This window comes from Rhinolophus ferrumequinum, chromosome 19, assembly GCF_004115265.2.
Source record: "Rhinolophus ferrumequinum isolate MPI-CBG mRhiFer1 chromosome 19, mRhiFer1_v1.p, whole genome shotgun sequence".
NCBI lineage: Eukaryota > Metazoa > Chordata > Mammalia > Chiroptera > Rhinolophidae > Rhinolophus > Rhinolophus ferrumequinum.
In genome coordinates this window covers 37,284,096-37,304,382 of record NC_046302.1, presented here as the reverse complement: position 1 = coordinate 37,304,382, position 20,287 = coordinate 37,284,096, and the positions used below count along the sequence as shown (strand labels likewise).

The 20,287-nt window shown below is 41.3% G+C and overlaps 1 protein-coding gene across 3 annotated transcripts in view; it reads right to left on the bottom strand.

Annotated features, from left to right (window-relative positions):
- Window positions 1-14,365, bottom strand: part of SLC14A2 (solute carrier family 14 member 2) — a 413,346-nt gene extending 398,981 nt beyond the window's left edge. For 2 of the 3 annotated variants that reach the window (XM_033087768.1, XM_033087769.1), the window contains exon 1: window positions 14,199-14,359. The gene's annotated coding sequence lies outside the window, so the exon portion shown is untranslated. Of the gene's footprint in view, window positions 1-14,198 lie in introns of all 3 variants that reach the window. The other variant, XR_004421075.1, reaches the window with a different exon arrangement.
- Between the last annotated feature and the right edge of the window lie 5,922 nt (window positions 14,366-20,287).

The following is a 20,287-nucleotide window of genomic DNA, read 5'->3' as shown; positions in this document are numbered from 1 at the left end:
GAAGACGATGTTTCCCTCTCCATCCTTCCCTGCACTGAGAGGGGAAGATACCAACTTTGAAGGGGGACACTGAGGGCCTGTTTGTGGCAGTGAGAGGGCATCACCTCTATGTCACCAAAAGTCTAGAATAGTTCTAGAGAGGTTGAAAGAAACCAAACAGCCACAGAGGGCCTCAACTGGTGGCAGGAGAGGGAGAGAGAATGTCCACATAAAGGTGTAGGCAAGAGAGGGCTCCCCAAGTGCACCCCCAAGCCTGCTGGTAAGAGTGCCACCTCTATAAAAGTTTCTGACAATTATATTTAAGACTCACCCATTTCTCTATTAGAACCACTGTTATGGTAACTTGACCATATATATTTTTTTCAATGACCCTAAACATTTTTCCTTTTCTTTTTACCAAAATACAATTCAACTTGAAAGAAAATTTTGTAATAATAATAAATCACGCCATATCCTGTCACCTAACACGACCCCTATTGTCATTGCCTCTGACTCTTAATTCCTCTAATCAATGGCAGATTCTCTCTTGTCTTAAAGGAGGGACATTCCCGATGAGAAAATGGAAGTAGAAAAGGAAGAATATTCCCATTATTTATTGAAAGTAATATAATCAACTTTAAACGGAGTGCACAGAATCTATTCATATACGAACCTAGAACATTTTTCCTACCGTGGAATTCAGCCCCAAGCTTTGCAGCAAGTTCTTTGAAATTTAGCAAATTAAAGTAATTAACACATGCATATTGTTAAAACATGGAGCAAGAGAATGTGGCTGGTGGGTGTACAGAAACAAGAGTACATGCCTATAAAGATGAAATTTGGCTTTCGGGGGTTGATATTAAAATTCCACTACAATCCATGTCTCAACTGGCTTTCCAGTCTACGCTCCCTGCAATTCTCCATGCAAAATTGGGATCGAGACCTAGGCCTGCCTCTCTATTCTTATACTTGCATCTTTCCTCTCTGGTACCTTTCCCGTCTCTCTGACCATCCAATGCCCAGGTCACGTTTTAGCTGTGCAGAAGTTGCATAAAGCTTCTCCTGCCCTTGCAATGTAGGAAGTGGAAAGACAAATTCTTGCTTTCTTCTGCCTTCCTTCCAGCTAGGGGAGGCTATGTGACCCCTTTCTTGTCAATGAGACATACGAAATCTGCTTTCGTTGGGGTGAGGTTGGTTGTGAAAAGCGTTTTTTTTTTTTTTTTTCCTGTAGGAAGGAGACAGATAGTGCTGGCACCAACCTTTCTCCTTTTCATCTTCCTGCCTTGAATACAGATGTGATGTGTGGAGGTGTACAGCCTTCTTGTGACAAGAAGGCGATGCCCATGAGACAAAGGGCAAGGAAACTGCCTCCGTCACATGGAGCTGTTGCAGGTGTATCTGCTGGTGCATACCTCCAGGCTCTTATTAGGAAAGAAAAAACAACTATTTATTTAAGTCACTGCGAGCAGTGATTATTATTATTACTTGCAATAAAAGTGTTCTTAACTGATATAACCACTCTCATGAGCCTTCTCTAAGCAATCCAACGTGAGAGGCAATGTATGTATATAGTTATACACTTGGCTTCTAGAACCAGCGTTAGTTTTGCATCCCAAGTCTATCAATTCCTAACTGTCTGACCTTGGGAAAGTTAACTAACTTTAATAGGTGAGATTGGGCACATTACCTAAATTTCATCAGCTTCATTTTACTTATCCCTAATGTAGGACTCACAGTGGCACGTGCTTCATGTGAAGGTTAAATGAGATGAGGCACATGAAATACTTAAAACACTGGTTGGCAGATAAGCATCAAATAACAGTGGTTTTCTTCATAGAGGGGCACTTCTCATCCCTCAGCACATGCTGGAGTCTGAGATGGCTGAACTCCTCCCGTGTCCCTAGGCTGGGCCCACTCCTCCACCTCTCCGAGCCCCACGTCTGACTCTGCCCTGGGAAGAGTCCAGAGTAGTTGCCCTGCCCATCTTCCTAGACCGGCTCTCCGGCTAGGCTTCCACCCTGGAGCCCGAGCTGGACTTGCCGGTGATGAGCTCTCTCAGTTGCTACGAGGCTTCTCAGGCTGATCTGGGGCCTCATCCTACTTCACCCCACGTTTTCCTTGAAGGGGAAACTTGTTGCAGAGAGAGGGAAAGAAGAGAGTTATGAGCCCATTTTCCATGCCCCTGTTTCCCAGTGGCCCGAGAGGCTTTGGCCGTTGCCATGGCAGTGGGCTCCAGGACACCACCACAGCAGCCAGCAGCGGCTTGGTCTCCCTGGCACTTCAAGGATGGGAAAACTAAGTCGTTCAAAGAGTCTCCTTCCCCCTTGGGAACCAGGGATTATGCTGAAACTTTATTATTACTTTAAATAAATAAATTACTCCCTTGAGGCCAGATAAAACATGCTCTTATTAAGTTTTTTAAAGGAGGAAAGCAATTGGAGAATAAAATCAAAGGTGCCCAAATGGATTGAAGTGGCTCCTCAGAAGCTGACATAATAACAATTTGTATTTATATTATGCTTCTCATCAAAGGAGCATTTCACAAAGGCCCGTTTCCCTAGAGTTGTCCCATGGAGCCTTGGGGATCCTCCAGCCTCCGAAACCCAGCCTCAGGCTCTGACCACAGTAGATGACCTCCCGTCTGTGGACCTCAGGGCCAGCTTATTCTCAGAGCCCTTCTGGGAGCTGTGAGGGGGCATCTGTGTGCCCTCTGGTCAATGGAAAAGAAAGTGGCTGCCTCCTATGTAAAGACTCCTAGTGGGAGCAGGTCACGGAAGACTAATCCAGATGGCTGATCCCACCAGCACACCAACACACACACACACACACACACACACACACACACACACGAAAATCGTTGGAAATAAGAGCCTGTCTGGCGTTGGGATTCCTCCTCAACCACCCATTAGCAAAACCAGGATTTTTGACTATACATACTTGGTTTTCCCCAGCATGCAGAACAGTGATAAAGACTTTTTTTTTAATATTCTAGATGGGAGACAGGATGTGTGTGTGTGTGTGTGTGTGTGTGTGTGTGTGTGTATGCTAAAGCATCTATCAGAGGATCTTCTTTTATTTGTCTTTGTCTCCACAGTGCTTGATATCTGATAGGGATTAAATAAGTATTTGTCAATGAAATAGCAACACAGGTGAACCGACGAAGGTTGAAGGGGTATCAGTGAGATGGTAAGTGGAAGTTTCCAGGTAGGAGTGATCATTTGGAGCCTAGGGAGCTGGATAAGATTTCACTCATCAATCACAAAAGCAATTATAAAATATAGCAACCATTAATTGAAATGGTAGCTCAGCCCTGTTTTGCTTGGCACTGTGCCAGAATTTAATATGTTTTTAAAAGAACAATCTTTACCATAACTTTTCTAATAGCACGACTTTACCTAATAGGAAACTGAAGTTCATAGAAGTTGTGCCTTGCCCATAGATTTGGTAAGGTCAAGGTTGGAACTCAACTTTACCTGACTCCAAATCCATGCTCCAACTCAGTGCCTCTTGGGGGGGGTCCTCATTTTTCCACAATAATGTCCACCTCCATATTTGTTCCAGGAAAATTCCACACTTGAAATACAAATGTTCTTCCTCTTTTACCTAGCAAACATTCTGTCTTTTCTTTAGAGCCCAACTCTACCCCCAAACCTTCCAGACTATGCCCCAGCACAGCCACCGACCAAATACTTCATAGAGGAAGGCACAGCTGATATCCCACGTCAATTGACTAAGGTTTGGATGTTCTGTGTAATGGCAAGTGACCCCTGCACCCTGGGAGGGTTGTTCCCCATCCTGAATGTCCATCCTTTGTGACCACGCAAGCACGGAGATTGTGAGCCATCTGCAGGGAGCGGCCAGGGTCTAAGTCCCAGCTCCACCAGTTACCACCTGTGTGACCTTAGGCAGGTCACTGAACATCCCTAAGCAGCATTTTCTCCTTTGAATACAGGGAGAGAATAACATAGAACCCATCTCATAGCACTCCTGGAAGGATTAAATAAAAGAGTAACTGTAAACGTCTTTAGCACAACTTGGCACCTAGTCATGTTAGTCATGATTGTCAGTGACGAGGGCTGTGGTCATAGAGATGGCAGCCCTCATGTGCCCCTCATGTAATGTTAGTCTAAATGGGTTGGCTGAGGGCCTGTGTGGGACTGAGAGGGAAGTCAAGGGTTTTCACTGACCTCAGCTGAGTGTCCATGGGGAATGCAGGGCTGACAAAGCGGGAGACCATCTTGCACTATTGAAGTACGACTCTAAGTAGCTGCCTCCCAGGAGTAGGAGCAACTTCTTGGGAGGTTGATCCCCAGCAGGTGACATAAGAAGTGTCAAAGAATGGTATAAAAATGGTCTGGAATATTTAAAAGAGATAGTGTGCAGTGATATTCAGAAGGGCAGTAGGTGAACGCTGCAGGCCCGAGTGTCTCTCTCTGGGATAAACTTCCCTTTCTCACCTCTGCTCTCTCGTGCACACTCCACTCCAGCTGGTGCCCAGCCCCCCTTCTTCCGGACCTCTTTCCCTGTCTTTGTCTATGTTAATGACAACAATCCTTACAGCTTACAGTTGAAATCCCACCCATTCGTGAAGCTTTTCTCACTACTGCAGTCCAAACACCCCTCTCCTTCTTCTGAACGCTTAAATCAGAACTGTCTGGATTTCTCACGTGTCAGTTTCAGTACGGGGACTTTGCACTAATATTCCATTGTTCACATTTAAGCCTGGATGATTAGCCTGCAGTTTTTCACGGACAGGACCTGTGCCAAATACAGATCTTTGCATTCCAAAACAGAGGTCAGTACGGAGGCCAGATGGAGTTGATAACCAGTTTTCAAGCTACATACTTGTTGGACAGAAAGATAAGTAGCAACCAACTGACCTGGTGGGGTCTTAAAAGTTCAGATGGTCCAAAACCTTTCGTTTGAAATAAATAAGTAAACTGAGAACCAAAGAGGAGATGTTCCCAGTCCAGAGTCACGGTTAATGTCAGACTAGTATTTCCCCACTCAGCTATGGGAAATGTTAAGCTTATAAGAGAACCCACACCAAATTACGCTTTCCATTTTTCTCTCCTTTCCCCTTTATGTCTTTAGTTTAATGAAGTTCTGAACTTTGTTGTTGCCTTGAGAAACAGGGAAAAATACACTCACTGGGAGCCTTCCAATCTCTGCCTGTTTTGAAGACATGAGTTCTCCATCCTCAGCTTTTACATTCGACCCTACTCTGTTGAAATACCTACAGTCCCCCTAAAAGCTCCCATACCAGGGTTTTGCACATCTTCCCCACACCTCACTTCACTTGACCAGCCTTCTACTCCTAGGAATTCCCTTTAAGGTCATTATCAATGTGAAGTCTTCATTAACCATCCCCCACCTCTCCAAAAAACAAAAACTCTGTTGGGTGTTCCCACCAAGTGATGGCCTAGGACTCTGCATTTTCCTGCTGAAAATTAGATTAGATCACTCTTTAGAGCTGTCCATTACATTGCCATTGAAATTTTTCGCTTCCATGACTGTTTGACCCCGCAAAAGACACATTGGGGTATCTGTTTGGGTCACACCTCCCTCAAGGTAAGGATCTATGGGAGAACTCCTCCTCCCCATCCCGCTCACTATCCTGAAACATGTTCCAGATGAGTTCTGCCATCCTGATAAGATCCTATCTCCCTGGCTGCAGTAACTAATCTGGCAGTGGGCACGGGCTGAATCTTGACCAATCAAAGTGTGTCACCGCTGCCTGACCACAGTGATTGGTTCACAGAAGAGCACCTGATGCAAGATAGGCCAGTCAGAGGCTTTCTTCAGGATATCTCAAGCTCAAGTTGAGGACACTTCTTTTCCTTTCTAATAATATATACAGGCCAGACGTGCTGGAAGCCACGTTCCCTCATACTGGAGAAGACCATTCTGTAATGCTAAAGCTGACTAAAAGAGAAGAACAAGACAACATTTAGAAGAAAGCACCTTGTGCATATTTAATCCCTGGTCTTCCAATCCAACTCTCATCTTGCCAGTTAGATGGTTTGATCAAACAACCCTGTTGAGGGCTGATTGTGCTCCTCACCCCCAATCCTGCAAATTCATATGTTGAATTCCTAATCAACAGTACCTCAGTATGTGACTATATTTTATGATAGGGATCTTTGAAGAGGTGATTAAGTTAAAATGAATACATCCAGGAGGCCTCTAATCCAACATAACTTGTGTCTTTATAAGAAAAAAAATTGGACACCTTAAGAGACCCCAGAGATGTGCAAGCACAGAGGAAAGACCATATGAGGACACAGAGAGAACCAGCCACCTGCACGCCAAAAATAGAGGCCTCAGGAGAAACCAAACCTGCCGACACCTTGATCTTGGACTTTCCAGCCTCCAGAACTGTAGAAAATACCTTTCTGTTGTTTAAGCTACCCAGTCTGTGGTACTTTGTTATGACAGCCCTAGCAAATTTATAGACCCCGATATTCCTCTTTTTCTGTTCAAATTAGTTTGAGATCTGTCTCTAAGTCTTACAAATCAAAGGGAATGAGTACTTGCTGTCAAATATCTTCAACAGATGTCATTTTGATTCTACTCCAAACAGCTTTATGTCCTTTCCCAAGGCCCAAGGTCCTTTCCCAAGGCCCAAGGCCTGTGACAACAGGGAGGTAGACAGGCTGACCCATGAACCCACTCACTTTTGGACCCATGTCAAGCCTAAATCAGTAAGTTTTAAAATTCTGCCTCAGTTTGATGAATTAATGGCTACCTGAGACATTTTGTTTAATAGACAACTTTTCCCCTGAAAAGAATCCAGAAAACTAGGGCAGAGCAATGAGACAACTGACATTCACACTGTGAGTAATAATTATCTAGTTAACTGTGATTGCCCACAGGACTTGACATTTCTTTCTCAATGCAATTTACCTCAGACAAACTCCTGCAAGAGACACCCACTGGAGGTGGTCACTCAACTACGACCAATGACTTGCTTTAAACATGAGTGGATGACACTTCTTTCTTGGAGCATTTCTTCAACTTCCAAACCAGTTACTTGCTTACTGCAAGGAGTAGGTATTTCCTAGCTCTATGATGAATGACTTTACCTGATAACGATCCTTTTCATCCATCCATCCATCCATCCATCCATCCATCCATCCATCCATCCATTCATTCATTCATTCATTATTCTTCTTCCTCTCCTCCTCTCTTCTTTCTTCCCTTCCCCTTCCTCTTCTTTCCCCTCCTTCTCCTTCTTCTTTTCTGTCTAATAATATTATCTGAGCTCTAAGTTAGACCGCCATTAATTCACCAAATACCTACAGCATACATACTTGTGGCCAGAAAACAAAGCACATGAACTTAGCTTCCTATAGAACATCTATCATTGAGCTAGGATTCAGTCTTAACCCTTTACAAGTGTCAGCCTAGGGGAGAACATCTTAAACCTCTTATAGCTGCATGGTCTATTTACACTTGATTTTGCGCATTAGTTATTTTCCACCCTGCAGTCCTTCTATATTTCTGCCTGTTCACTCATTTCATCGCAGGGATGCTCTCCTTTTAAAATATAGTTTCTGAATGTATTTTCCTGCCTCCCTGTCTCTCAGTAACCCCCTTGCTTGTTTAAAAGTAAACTAAAGGTGTTTACACAGGAAAATTCAGAAAACAGAGGTTAAAAACAATGAGACATTTACTAAGTTGTGAAAAGTCTTCAGCAACTAGTATTTGAGGTTCTCAGAAGTGTGAAAAGAAACAAATTTTTTTTTTTTTTTAGCTGTCTTTGCTCTTTTTTCAAATGCGTCCTTTGCCATGAGTCTCACATAGATCCCTGCTTTGACGATCCATGGCTTTGACAATCTCCTTCCACCTTTCACTTCCTCTTACTCACTAGATTCTACCACTCTGGGAAATCATGGCTAAAACTCCATTTTTTGTGTGATGAACATGCTTCTAACAAAGAGCTTACCTGCTTTTACTTATTAATTGCTTCACAGATCAAAGGAATATAAGAAAAATTTGATTTAAACAACCTTTTATTTTAATAAACTTTATTTATTTGAATAGCATTGCTATGTCTTCCACAGACAAAAATGTTAAAATTATTTAGTACATCTATGTTTACTACAATGTTCTTTATATGGACATAAGATAAGTTCTTCAGTTTAGCTAAGGGACATTTTTTTAAACAAATAACAAGTGAATTCTCTAACTAAGACTTTAAGTGATTTTGTCCTAATTATGGGACATTAGAGGAACATTTATTTGTCTCTGTGTCATAATCCACTCAGCGCAAGGCTCTGAGGCTCTCATTTTTGTCATCCTCTTGAAGATTTTTACCTTATTTTACTACAAACTATTTCAAAGTATTACCAAAATAACAACTGAAATGATTCTGAGTTTAGATGTGCTTGGAAGTGCTAGATCAAATAAGCATTCTTTTTTAAAGCAGCAAGACTTCTCAGAGACTTTTCGCAATGCTTATGTACCATGAGAACTTACAAGAGGTGTCACTGGAAGCTACACTCACAAATTGATTTGACCTCACATACCCCTTCTGTGGAAAGGCTCTTTTAGAATTAGTGGTCTGGAAACATCGGTTTGATGTCTCCAGCCATTTCAATGACTTCCAGAAGAAACCTTCAAGGCATAAAATAAAAACATTTTTATTTTTCTTTTAAAAATCCAAGTTACTTGACCTTAAAACTGCTATTAACTGCCTTAGAGGAAGTGCTATTTCTGGTGGTCACCCATGGCGTATTCTTTATAGAAAGGACTGTATGTAAGCCCTTGAGTCAAATAGTCAAATATATCATAACATAAAGAGAATCAAGTCACCAAAAAATACTCAGAGCTGTATATAGATGCCCACTGAATGGAAATGAGCACTTTATCTTCACCACAAACTTGAGGTGATAGATAAACAAAATATGGCCTATACATATAATGAAATATTATTCAGCTTTAAGAAGGAATGAAATTCTGACATATGCTACAACATGGATGAGGCTTAAAGATATTATGCAAAGTGAAATAAGCTAGACACAAAAGGACAAACACTATATGATTCTGCTCATATGAGGTACATACGGTAATCAAATTTATAGAGACAGAGAGTAGAATGGTGTTTGCCAGGAGTGTGGGAGAATGGGGAAAATGGGGAGTTATTACCTAATAAGTACAGAGTTTCAATTTGGGAAGATGAAAAATTCTGGAGATGGAAGGTGGTGATGGTTGCACAACAATGTGAATATATTTAAAGCCACTGAACTGCATACTTAAAAATCGTTAAAATGGTAAATTTCATGTTATGCATATTTTACCTCAATAAAAAAAAATGATAACTTGAGGTGACTGTCGTATGTAAACCCCATAGACAAAATGATGGGATATTAAGAAGAGAAAAGAGAATTTGAGAAACTGGTATTTGAAGAATATAAAGTATTCAGATTTCTTTTTTGAATTTTTTTTCTTTTTTAATACAGGGGTAAAGCAACACAGCAGTTTGAAAGGGAGAGCTAAGGGGAAAAGAATTTAAAAGCCTAATCTTTTAACATGTTGTTAAATTTTAAATACCGAAGGCCTCATGTATACACGCACAAGGCTGAGTAATACTATAGCTACAAATACAAAGTCTGTTTATCCAAGTCTTACACGGATTTATAACCTTACAGGAAGACGCACCCATGAGTAACTTGGAGACAACAAAAGCTGTATTGAGATGTGCATGAGTTATAAATACAGAACTCTGAGAGTATGGGGAAGAAGATAATAAACCTGATTGAGGATCCATCTCCTCTTCTTCATATCTACCCGAATTCTTCCACCCTTGAGACCCAGATCACGGCCCACTATCCATGAGAAGCTCTCCCTGAGTGTTCTAACCCACTGTGGTCCAACTTTTGAATTCTTACTACAATTGAACTCTAGTAACTATTCAGATCCTTGCCCTTTCTCTCTATAGTTTTAGGTAGACATTGTAACATGGCTGATACATATTGTTATGTATTTTCATGTGTTTCCCCTATTTGGTTACAGGCATCATTGCTTTGGGGATGATTCAAATTGTTAAAATAGGAATGAAAGAAAAGGGGGGAAATAGGCTTTTGAATCCATAGTGCAAATAGATTTTGAAAACCAGGCTTGGTGAAGAGAGAAAGGATTTCTGAAATTCCAATTATCTCCCCAATTCAGATCAGAAGCCAAACCTGGCAAACTCAATGGCAGAATTTTACCCTAACTCATAGTGCAGAGAATAGAAATAATAGGGAAGTTCCCACTAGGTAAGACAGGAGAAAGCATTCCCAGGCAAGGAAGAGGATAAGGGTTTTGTGTGTATACCCCCAGGGTAAGAATAAGTCAGGTTCCCTGAGAATCCAAGACCTGGCTTTTCTTGGGCCTAGACCGAAGGTGGAAAGTTAGCTGGTTGACACACTAGACTCTGCAACCTGAGGTTTTCTAGAACACCCATTGTGCTTCTCTGCCCCTCTATACCCAAGATGCCTAGAAGTCTTAAATGTGTCTGAGACAGAGAGCTGTGATTCCAGATGATGTGTGTGCTTTCTGCAGGTCTCCCTCAAATTCCCTTGAATTCTCTGTGGACACACAGGTGCTGAGACCCTGTAACACTGGACTAGATGAAAAGGATAAAAAATGCTGGGATCTCTCCAACAGAGATTTATTTGATGCCTATATATTTTGATGGTGTGAGCAACAGCACACTATCCACACAAACAAACAAACAAACAAACAAACAAACAAACAAACCCAGGTGAGATTAGCCATGTGGGAAGATACCGGCATAAAGTGTTCAGCAACCCAACCAGACCAACCTCACTCTGGTGGATAGGAGGTAGGAGAGCATAGAAGGCAGCCCACCTTATCACCAGAGAGCATGTCCACTTTCCCTGCATGCACCCAACCATCTTGGGAAGGGCCTCAGAGATGCTTCTTGTGAAAGGGAAACATATCCCCGATCGAGCATTTAGACTTCAGATTCACTAAAAAGTGTCCAAATGAGACCAAATTATACCTAAGAAACTATTCTAAAATGAAAAAGATTGAATTGCCTTTAATTGGGAATTTTAAATCCACCCTACCATTATTGGTAGGACTGAGGAGAACAGGTATAGAAAAGAAATTTATGCTTTTATTATTTTTTTGACCCATGTAATTTAGAGTATGTAAATATTCATCACTTTTCACATGTTTACCACATCAAGTAGCATGTAGTCTCCTAGAGATCTGTGGAATGCTTTCTGCTATGTATGCAATAAGTACTCCTAAATATATGCTGTGTGAAGAAACGAAAAGAAGAAAATATGGATTTCATTTCTTTCTTGCCTCTCATTCCACCAAAGCCAAAATAAATGATAAAACAGAGAGATTTAAAATAAAAAAGAATAACGTAAGAGAAATCACAGAGAGAGTTCTGGAAAAAAGAACTGGTATTAGGAAATTCACAGGGCTTAGTCCTTAGAATATTAATACTGCTGTCCATAGACATTCTTTCTGCCAACCTTTCTGTCAATAAGCTGAGGTAAATATCTATCTGGACCAGCAAAGTCCTGCAAAAGTAATAAGCAAAGTTTTCAACCTTCAGAAATGTTTGAACATCTCTCTCTTATAGAGAAAAATCCTGGAACTTCTCATAAATGGATATTTCCCTTGGGGGACTAATATCCTCTCCAGGGTCAAACTTGCATTCTCTGGAAGATTCAGTGAGGCAACTTTCACAAGAAAGTCACTTTTTTTTTTCTTTCCTATTCCCTTATGTTAAAATCCACTTTGTTTTAAGAAGTCATTGAATATACATTTTTTTTCTGATTGGAGCTTCTAGTCAGGGAGAAATTTTAGACAAAGCAAAAGACAACCTGAAAAGTTGGCAGCTGGGCTGGGGAAGGCTTAATGAGAAAGCTAACGGACTGGCTGGCTTTTCCTTGATGCATATGACGAGATGTGTGAGGCTATTAACAACAGAACTGTGCAAAAAGCACTGTGGAAAGCAGGTGAACATTGATTCTCTGTTTGTCTTTCTTTTTTTTTCTTTTTAAGGAGGGCGTAGCTCACAGTGGCCCATGCAGGGATCGAACCGGCAAACATGGTGTTATTAGCACCACACTACAACCAACTGAGCTAACCAGTTGCCCCTGATTCTCTGTCTTAAGCTCAAAAATAATTAATAAGGCAATTGTAGTTTAAAGATATAGACATTACTTTTTTAAAAAAAAAATCTGGCACAATGGTATTCAGAAACTCACTATATTCAGTATCCCATAAAAATATCCTTCTCATCTTTTAAGAAGCCACTCACATTTCATAAAGCCTCCCCTAACCAGTGCAGCCCCTACTAGTCACTCTCTTCTCTGAACTCCAAGAGCATTTATCGCCTGTAGCACTCACTGGGCATAAGCTGTTAGGTCTCTCTCTCTCTCTCTCTCTCTCTCTCTCTCTCTCTTTCTCTCTCTCTCTCTCTCTCTGTCTGTCTCTTTCTGTCTGTCTCTCTCTGTCTCTGTCTCTCTCTCTCTGTCTTTTTTTTTTTTTAACAAACATAGTCTAATAGATAATAAAATTCTCCAGAGTAAGGATAACATTAAATTCCTCTTATTATCCTCAGCACCTAGCCTGGAGTCTGATCCACAACCCACAAGTATTCAATAAATGTTTGTTGTTAATGATGATATGTTGTAGACACATCTGAAACATAATCTGGATAAACACAATACAGGAAAAGTGCAAATCATCATCTAACCAACGCGCCAGCCAAGAAATCAATGAGAGAGCTGTCTGAGCACCAAGTGAGAGACAAAGTAACGCCCTTCTCCCTGCCCCAACGTCCAGCATGGTGATGGATTGCACTACATAAAATTATCGATAAAGAGCGATGTAGTCACAATGATTTTTAAACAGTTGCAAGAAATATTAGATACAAAATGTAACATTGCAACAAAAGCAGCAGAACAGAGAGGCCATACACAGAGTAACAGATAGATTCAGTTGATGAAGAACCTCTTTGCAAATAAGTAACTTCAAGCATAATAAAAACACGGTGCTTTCATTTCCTCCTTCTCTATCTCCCCAGCCCAGAGACTCAGATGCTGATTTCCCGCAAGATAGGTCTCATGAGCGTCACTTGCCCCTGAAACAAAGGAGCAGGAAGGCAAACTGGGGCATTCAACCTCTGCCAAAACAAACCCAACCCTTTCAAATGAGTTATGTTTTCATAATATGAGTCAGGTTGAGTAAATTCGTACAATTTTCGTTTATGTACACAAAGAGAGTCCAACAATCTACTTACCTCTGGTCTGAATTCCTGTCTTCTTCCACAAGATTTGACTTATTAACTTAGTAGTAGAAAACTCAGGCCAAATCCATCCCAGCAGTGAACCTCGTCTTGCCTTTCTCTGTCACTCTTATTTATCCTTTCTCTATTTACATCTTTCTTGTATTATGGAGGTGGGGAACCCTTAGAGAGAGGCTCTACTATTTTTATTGACTGTATAGCTAACATTCTCAGCACTAGTATTGGTCTATCTGACATGAAGCAGGAAAAAAAAAATCCAAATGTCTCTGGGCTCTGGGGCAAAGGGAGGAGCAAGTGGGAACTACATATTGATAATCCCACGCCCCCAACTTGTACATGCTTTGTTGTTATATGGACAACCAGAATAGGATGGTTAGTTTAACTGATCACTTCAGTGGCACGCTGATAGTGATTCAAGGGATTTTTAATAGCATTTACTAGTTCTTTGGCCTAATTAATCAAGCAGCAAGATTTGAACTTGTGCATTATTCTTCAATTCGTCCACTACCATGTTTCTCAGTCACCTTTAAAATTCTGATTGGATTAAAGAACTTGCCAAATAAATTGGCTATATACACACAGCTCCGATGGCCTGTTTTGTTCTCCACTATTATTAAGTTTTCTGATGCATTAAATCCACTAGCTAAAGAAAATGAGGATTGAATTCCATCGGTTAATTGATGTGTAGTTGTAACAATATCTATAACCAATATGGCTTTCTTCACAGACAAAGGAAGACCAAAACCATCTCATCTCTTTGAAACAATTGGCCTGTGACATCTTTCGGTGAGTCCAAGTTCTTATTGATCTAAAGAAAGGATTACACCTGTATAAAGTATTCTTAAATGTAGCAAACAGAGAAAGCTTTCCTTAGAGGATGTAGAGTTTTCCTTCTAGATCCTGCACATACAGACTTAGAAATGATTCATGTACTCACGGTCATTCACGTCCGGTTGGCACAGTGGACTGAGGTCTTCCAAGCCTTTTCCTTGTCTGTAGGTAGAGGTGGGACTATTTCAATGACATGTACTCATATCCAGAAACACCCAGAAGGAAAACTGGAAAGATCCTAAATAAAAATACAGAGGAGCTCACTTAGCCCTGTTGTTTCTTATGATGAAGGAAGCAGCCTGTAAAATGGTGAGTTGGGGCAATGGCCGGAGTCAGCACAAGGAGGCACTATGGGGCAGACAGTGGGATTCCCCACTAGATGGCACCAGGATCCATCTGTGTCACCCAGGGGGACTGCTACCAAGGTAGAACGGAGGGACAGGATCAGCTGTCAGATCAGTAGGCAAGGTCCTATAGGGAGTGCCATAGGGATTAAAGTGAGTATATGTGGGTGTTCCTACATTGTAGGTGTACCTGGAAGGACATGTGTATGTTCTTCTGAGTATGATTACAAATGTGGGGGTGAATACAAGGTCGGGCAATTATGTTCATGAACTCGTTGCAACGATGTTGCTAACCTTTTTTAATATCAGAGGGGTTATTCATTATGAATTTGTACCAACTGGACAAACAGTTAACCAAGTTTACTATTTGGAAGTGCTGAAAAAGCTGCGTGAAAAAGTTAGACGACCTGAAGTGTTTGCCAACAATTCATGACTCTTGAATCTCGACAATGCACCAGCTCACACGGCACTGTCTGTGAGGGAGTTTTTAGCCAGTAAACAAATAACTGTATTGGAACACCCTCCCTACTCACCTGATCTGGACCCCAATGACTTCTTTCTTTATCCAAAGATAAAGGAAATACTGAAAGGAAGACATTTTGATGACATTCAGGACATCAAGGGTAATACAACAACAGCTCTGATGGCTATTCCAGAAAAAGAGTTCCAAAGTTACTTGGAAGGGTGGACTAGACACTGGCATCGGTGCATAGCTTCCCAAGGGGAGTACTTCGTGCCCATAGTGATATTCAGCAATGAGGTATGTTGCACTTTTTCTTGGATGAGCTCGCGAACTTAATTGTCAGACCCCATGCGTGTGCGTGTGCATGTATGTGTGTGTGAATATACACATATACACATACATACACATATATGTGCACACACATACATACCTATATGTTAGGTTATATAGATATGGGTTGATATAGGTATAGATATAGGTTGGGAAATACTGCAATAAATGGAAATCATGTTGGAGGAAGGAGACTAGTTTCTGTTGACTGTGCAGGCCTTTTCATATGCTTTCTCATTTAACCTTCCTGATAGCTGTGCAAGGCAGCTATTGTTACCCCCATAAATTCCATGCACTTTGATCATGGTTACCTGTTGATATGCAGAGGCACTAGCATCCCTCAAAACCCATTTTGGATAATGCATCTCAAAGGAATTCAGAAAGAGTTCTGGAATGCTTCTTATAAATAATAATAGCGTAAATAATAATGATAACAATTGCCTTTTATTGGCATTTCTATGTTCATACTATGTCACCTCAGAATACTACCATGTCTTTGTAACAGGTCTCTCCGATCCACAGTTTTTCCTGTCCAATTGGTTCACTCCGTTCCTACTACGTTTGCCTTCCCTAAATACACGTTCACCATGCCCTCCCCACACTCTGTCGTTCAGCACGATGCTCCACTGTGCTCAGTATAAAATCCAGCTTCTCAGTCTGGTGTTTCAATCTCTCTCTCTCTCCAGGTTCTTTCTTCACTGCTCTCCAAGGGCGAACCCTTTGGTTTAGTCCACTGGCTCACTCCCTGATCCCTAAACAGGGCACACGCTTTCTCACCTTCCCCTCATTTGTGTTCTCCTCTTGTTCCACGTGTGCAGGTATGTTTCTCAATAGATTGCAGGTTCCTCTGGGAGCAGAGGTGGTTACCTGCTCATCATGCGTTCCCTCACAGCACCTGGCCCATGTCTTAAACCAGGAAGCTGTAATGACTCTAGTTGTCCACCTGCACTACCTTCATCCCCCATCTTATGTCTCTCCCAAATCAATATCCACAAGCAGGGTCACATTTTATGAACTGACACTCAGCAACTCATGTGGTTTTATTATTATTTAAAAAATTTTAACTATGGCAACAAACCTTTATTATTATAGATGTTAGAAATTGTGTGTGTGTGTGTGTGTGTGTGTGTGTGTGCATAAAACCTGTCTTTAAAATATATATTGAAATTCTAGACGTTCAAACCCAAGTTTTGTGTTGGTTTTAAGAGCAGCTTTAGGTGGCAATGGGCTGTGTCAAGCCTGCACTCTGCCCTCCAGGTAGTGACATCTGTATCTTAGAGAAGTAATGGGAAAGGGATCAATGGATATGAAGGCAGAGGGGCTGAGATAGCGGGACAATGTATAGTCAAAAGATCTGGCTTTGGGAACTGGTTTTATGGCTGACCCCTGCGTGACCTTGGCAAAAGCCGCTTAACCTCCCTGGGCAGTAGTTCCCTCAGCTGTAAAGTAGGAATTCTAATATTTAAACTCACAGGGTTATTGTGGGAATTAACTGTGGTAATTGCTGTAAAATGTCTCGTAAATTATAAGGGGCTCTGCAAGTGTTAGTTATTATTAAAGAAACATTATAGGCATCTCCAGGTTTTTTTGGTTGGTTGGTTGGTGTTAGGCCATAATAGAGGTGTTTCCAACTGCCCTAGGATAACTTCTATCATGAAACGTGTGATTTCTCCTTATGTCTATATGATTGCTGTGTGCTCCACTTCTAACTGTTCATATTGTCATTCATCAGATTCAACTTCTTAACAAAAATTCCTTCTCTTTATTGTTTGAAGACTGCTGCTCAAGTCATTGTTAGTAACCCAATCAAGTATTATGGCTAAACTTTCAATTTTAGATGTTGATTTCAACCTTGGACTTGCAACTACACACACACACACACACACACACACACACACACCCCATCAGATTTAATTTTATTCCTTCCTTTTTTCCTTCTTCCCTCCCCTCCTCCCTCCCACTCTCCCTTCCTTCTTTCTTTCCTTCCTTCCTTCCTTCCTTCCTTCCTTCCTTCCTTCCTTCCTTCCTTCCTTCCTCCCTCTTCCTTCCTTCATGCTTCCATCTTTTCCTTTTGTCCCGTCTTCCAGTGAGAGTCTGGAAATAGTCACCTCAGAAAATGTCACATGAATCTTTGACCGGAGTGACTATTTAGCCTTCTCCCCTCCCTGAGTCTGTTTGAAATGCTTGTAAAGCCTGGCCATTTTCTCAAGAGCATACAGTTAGACACTAATAGGTACAATGTACCTGAATGTGCATTATTTACCAGTTAGGTCCCAGCGCGGGCTATAAAGTTAATGCATAATCTACTATGCAGGATACTTGATTACTGAAGAACATTCCCCAGGCATTCCACAGCCTATAGGGGCAACACATTTTCTATGATATGATGGGAATTATTGACTCACTGGACCAGAACGCTCTCGGAGTCCACATAAAGACCCTTATTTCTACAATGGATTGAAAAGCCAACAGACTTAGGTTTCCTGCATATTCACAGTTTGCAGACTATTGATCTGATAATGAATCAAGTCTGTAACCTCTGGGTATTCTTAGCTGAATGTACGTGCAACCCCCCTTTAGGAGGTCTGAGTCACAAAAGTCCCTAAACCAGCACCTGCACAGCAGCTGCTTATGGTACTCAATTGCTCCAATTACTTTTGTCTTTAAAGTGTAATATTTCAGCCTTCTTTAAAACATACAAGGTCAGGGAAAGTAATACCCCTTAGGAAATAATAAGTGAATTGCCATAGACACACAATTGTAAACAAGAAAGGCCTATAAAAATATAATCATAGAACTTTCAAGCTGAAATGAAATGCAATAAAATTGTTTACAACTTATTGGACATTAAGGCTAGCCTTGGTGGATTAAAGGCAACACTCCTTTTTAAATTAAGTCTGTGTGTGTGTGTGTGTGTGTGTGTGTGTGTGTGTGTGTGTGTACTGATTTTCCTGAAGGGTCATTGTTGGAGCTTATTTAATCAAACGTCCTCGCATCACATAGCCTCTCAGGAAAGTGTGTTGCCCAGTGGCTAACATAAGCTACACAAGAGCTACAGGGGACATTTTTGGGGGGTGGTCAGAACTTAATCTTATTCTCATCTGGCCTATTAAAATAATTATCTTCTAAATTGCAATATAAAGATCAATTCTGTTTTGAATGACCACTCTCTCACATAGGCAGATAAACGGCATATTTTGCTCCTCTATTTTCATGGCCTTTCTCTTCCCACCAGCCTCTCCAAATCATCGCTCCACCTCACACTCCACTGGAGATCCTTCTGTTTCAAGCAAAACTCTAAATCAGAACCATTGCTCACCTTCTCTCCCTCTTCTCCCTTTGGAAGTCCCTCCCTCTTTTTCCATGCTCCTCTTCCTGTGTCCTGGAGGTTCCGAAGCAGATTCCTTTGCTGATCTCAGGGATTCATATATGTGAAGTGTTCACTCTCTGTTTGTTGAACAAAAGGATGAACGGGTCCAGCCAGAAATCTACTCTCGAAGGCTGTACTCTCTGAAGTGCTCCATGTTGATCCATATAATCATCACATTTTTAGAATGTGAAATATTGAGAAGATCTCTAAACTTACAGAATTGGTTTCCTACTGACAGGATTTTAGCTTCGATGCAGGAAAGTACTTGAGTCGTATGTCGGTGTATTGCACCTACTTGATCTGTTTTCCATCAAGGCCTCATAAGCACCACAACGGCAATGATCTTTTCCCTCTTTCTGGGCTTAACTCCTGACAGTCCTCATGACATCGCTCTATTCAACAAATGCTGATGTCCAGCTCTTTGGGCTCCTTCCATCCCCGGGTACTTTAGAGTTGACTATAATAAAATGTGTTTGCAAGTTACTACATGAAATCTTTAAAGATCCTCTGTCAGGTAATTGATAAAAGAACATTCTAGCCTGTCCTTCAGATTCACTGGTTCAAAGTTCATGCAACCTGTACTTGTACACAACATGCCTAAACCACCTTTGGCCCGCTGATTGGAAGGTATCATCCATCAGCGGATGAATGGTCATGCTGATCTCTGGCCCTCTGTGCTGCCTCACAGCTGGTGCTGCAGGGGAAGGTCCAGGCCCCACTGTTGCTGGGATGTGGGATGCTGGGAAGTGCGGGTGCAGGAGGAAAGGGTCTTGAAACAGAGTGGTCCTCATGCTTAGCACCAAGTGGCAGCCCCCTCTTCTCACCTAGTTGCACGTCATGGTGAGGGCCATAATTGTACCTCAAAACCTATAACTCCTATCTAGGTATTCTAAGCAAAACTGAGTGAGAGAGCTGCTACCAAAGACAGATATTTCCTCTCTCAACAAACTACCCTCGACTTCCCATTCCTCCTAAAATCATGACATTCTCTCTTCATGCAAATCTATATACATGGAATGTAAGGCAGATGGGGTGTTTCTGGACAGCAGTTGGCTAGGTACATTACCTGGAAAGTTTTCTTTTTTAAACCTCGAGTGGAGATTTAAAAATTGGAAGTTGCTTTTACTTTATGAAAGTATATTAATTGGATTTGGCTCTCTGGTATAAAATCATGGCTTGTATGTCCAATAAAAATTTCCTTGACATCAGCCAGTTAGCCTGAATATAAGGCAATGATTCATTCACTATCTTTCTTTTATTGTGAATGCCAATTGCATTCAGCTTTTTAGCTATGATAATTTACAATATCTGCTTCACTCTTGAGAGCGTTATTGATAAGACAAAATAAGAATACACGCTCACCATCACTGCCTTTAAACCCGCCCTTATTCAGAATCTGAACACACTACAGTACAATGTTCTCAAAGGTCATCAAACTCCAATTCTTCATCAGACCAGTTAGAAGGTTGCACAGTCAACAGGGAGCCACACATGTCAGTTTTATAATTACACCATGGTGAAGGTAGCACAAACCACAAACCATCAGGTAGACCAGAAGGTTTCCATTTAACAGCCATTCAGTGAGCCCAAATAGTTGGAATAAATTTTGGAACTTCCTTCTATGTGCACAGATAGAGCAGGAAATATGCCCTCTAGTTCTACTGACAGGAGCCTTAACATTTGTTTCA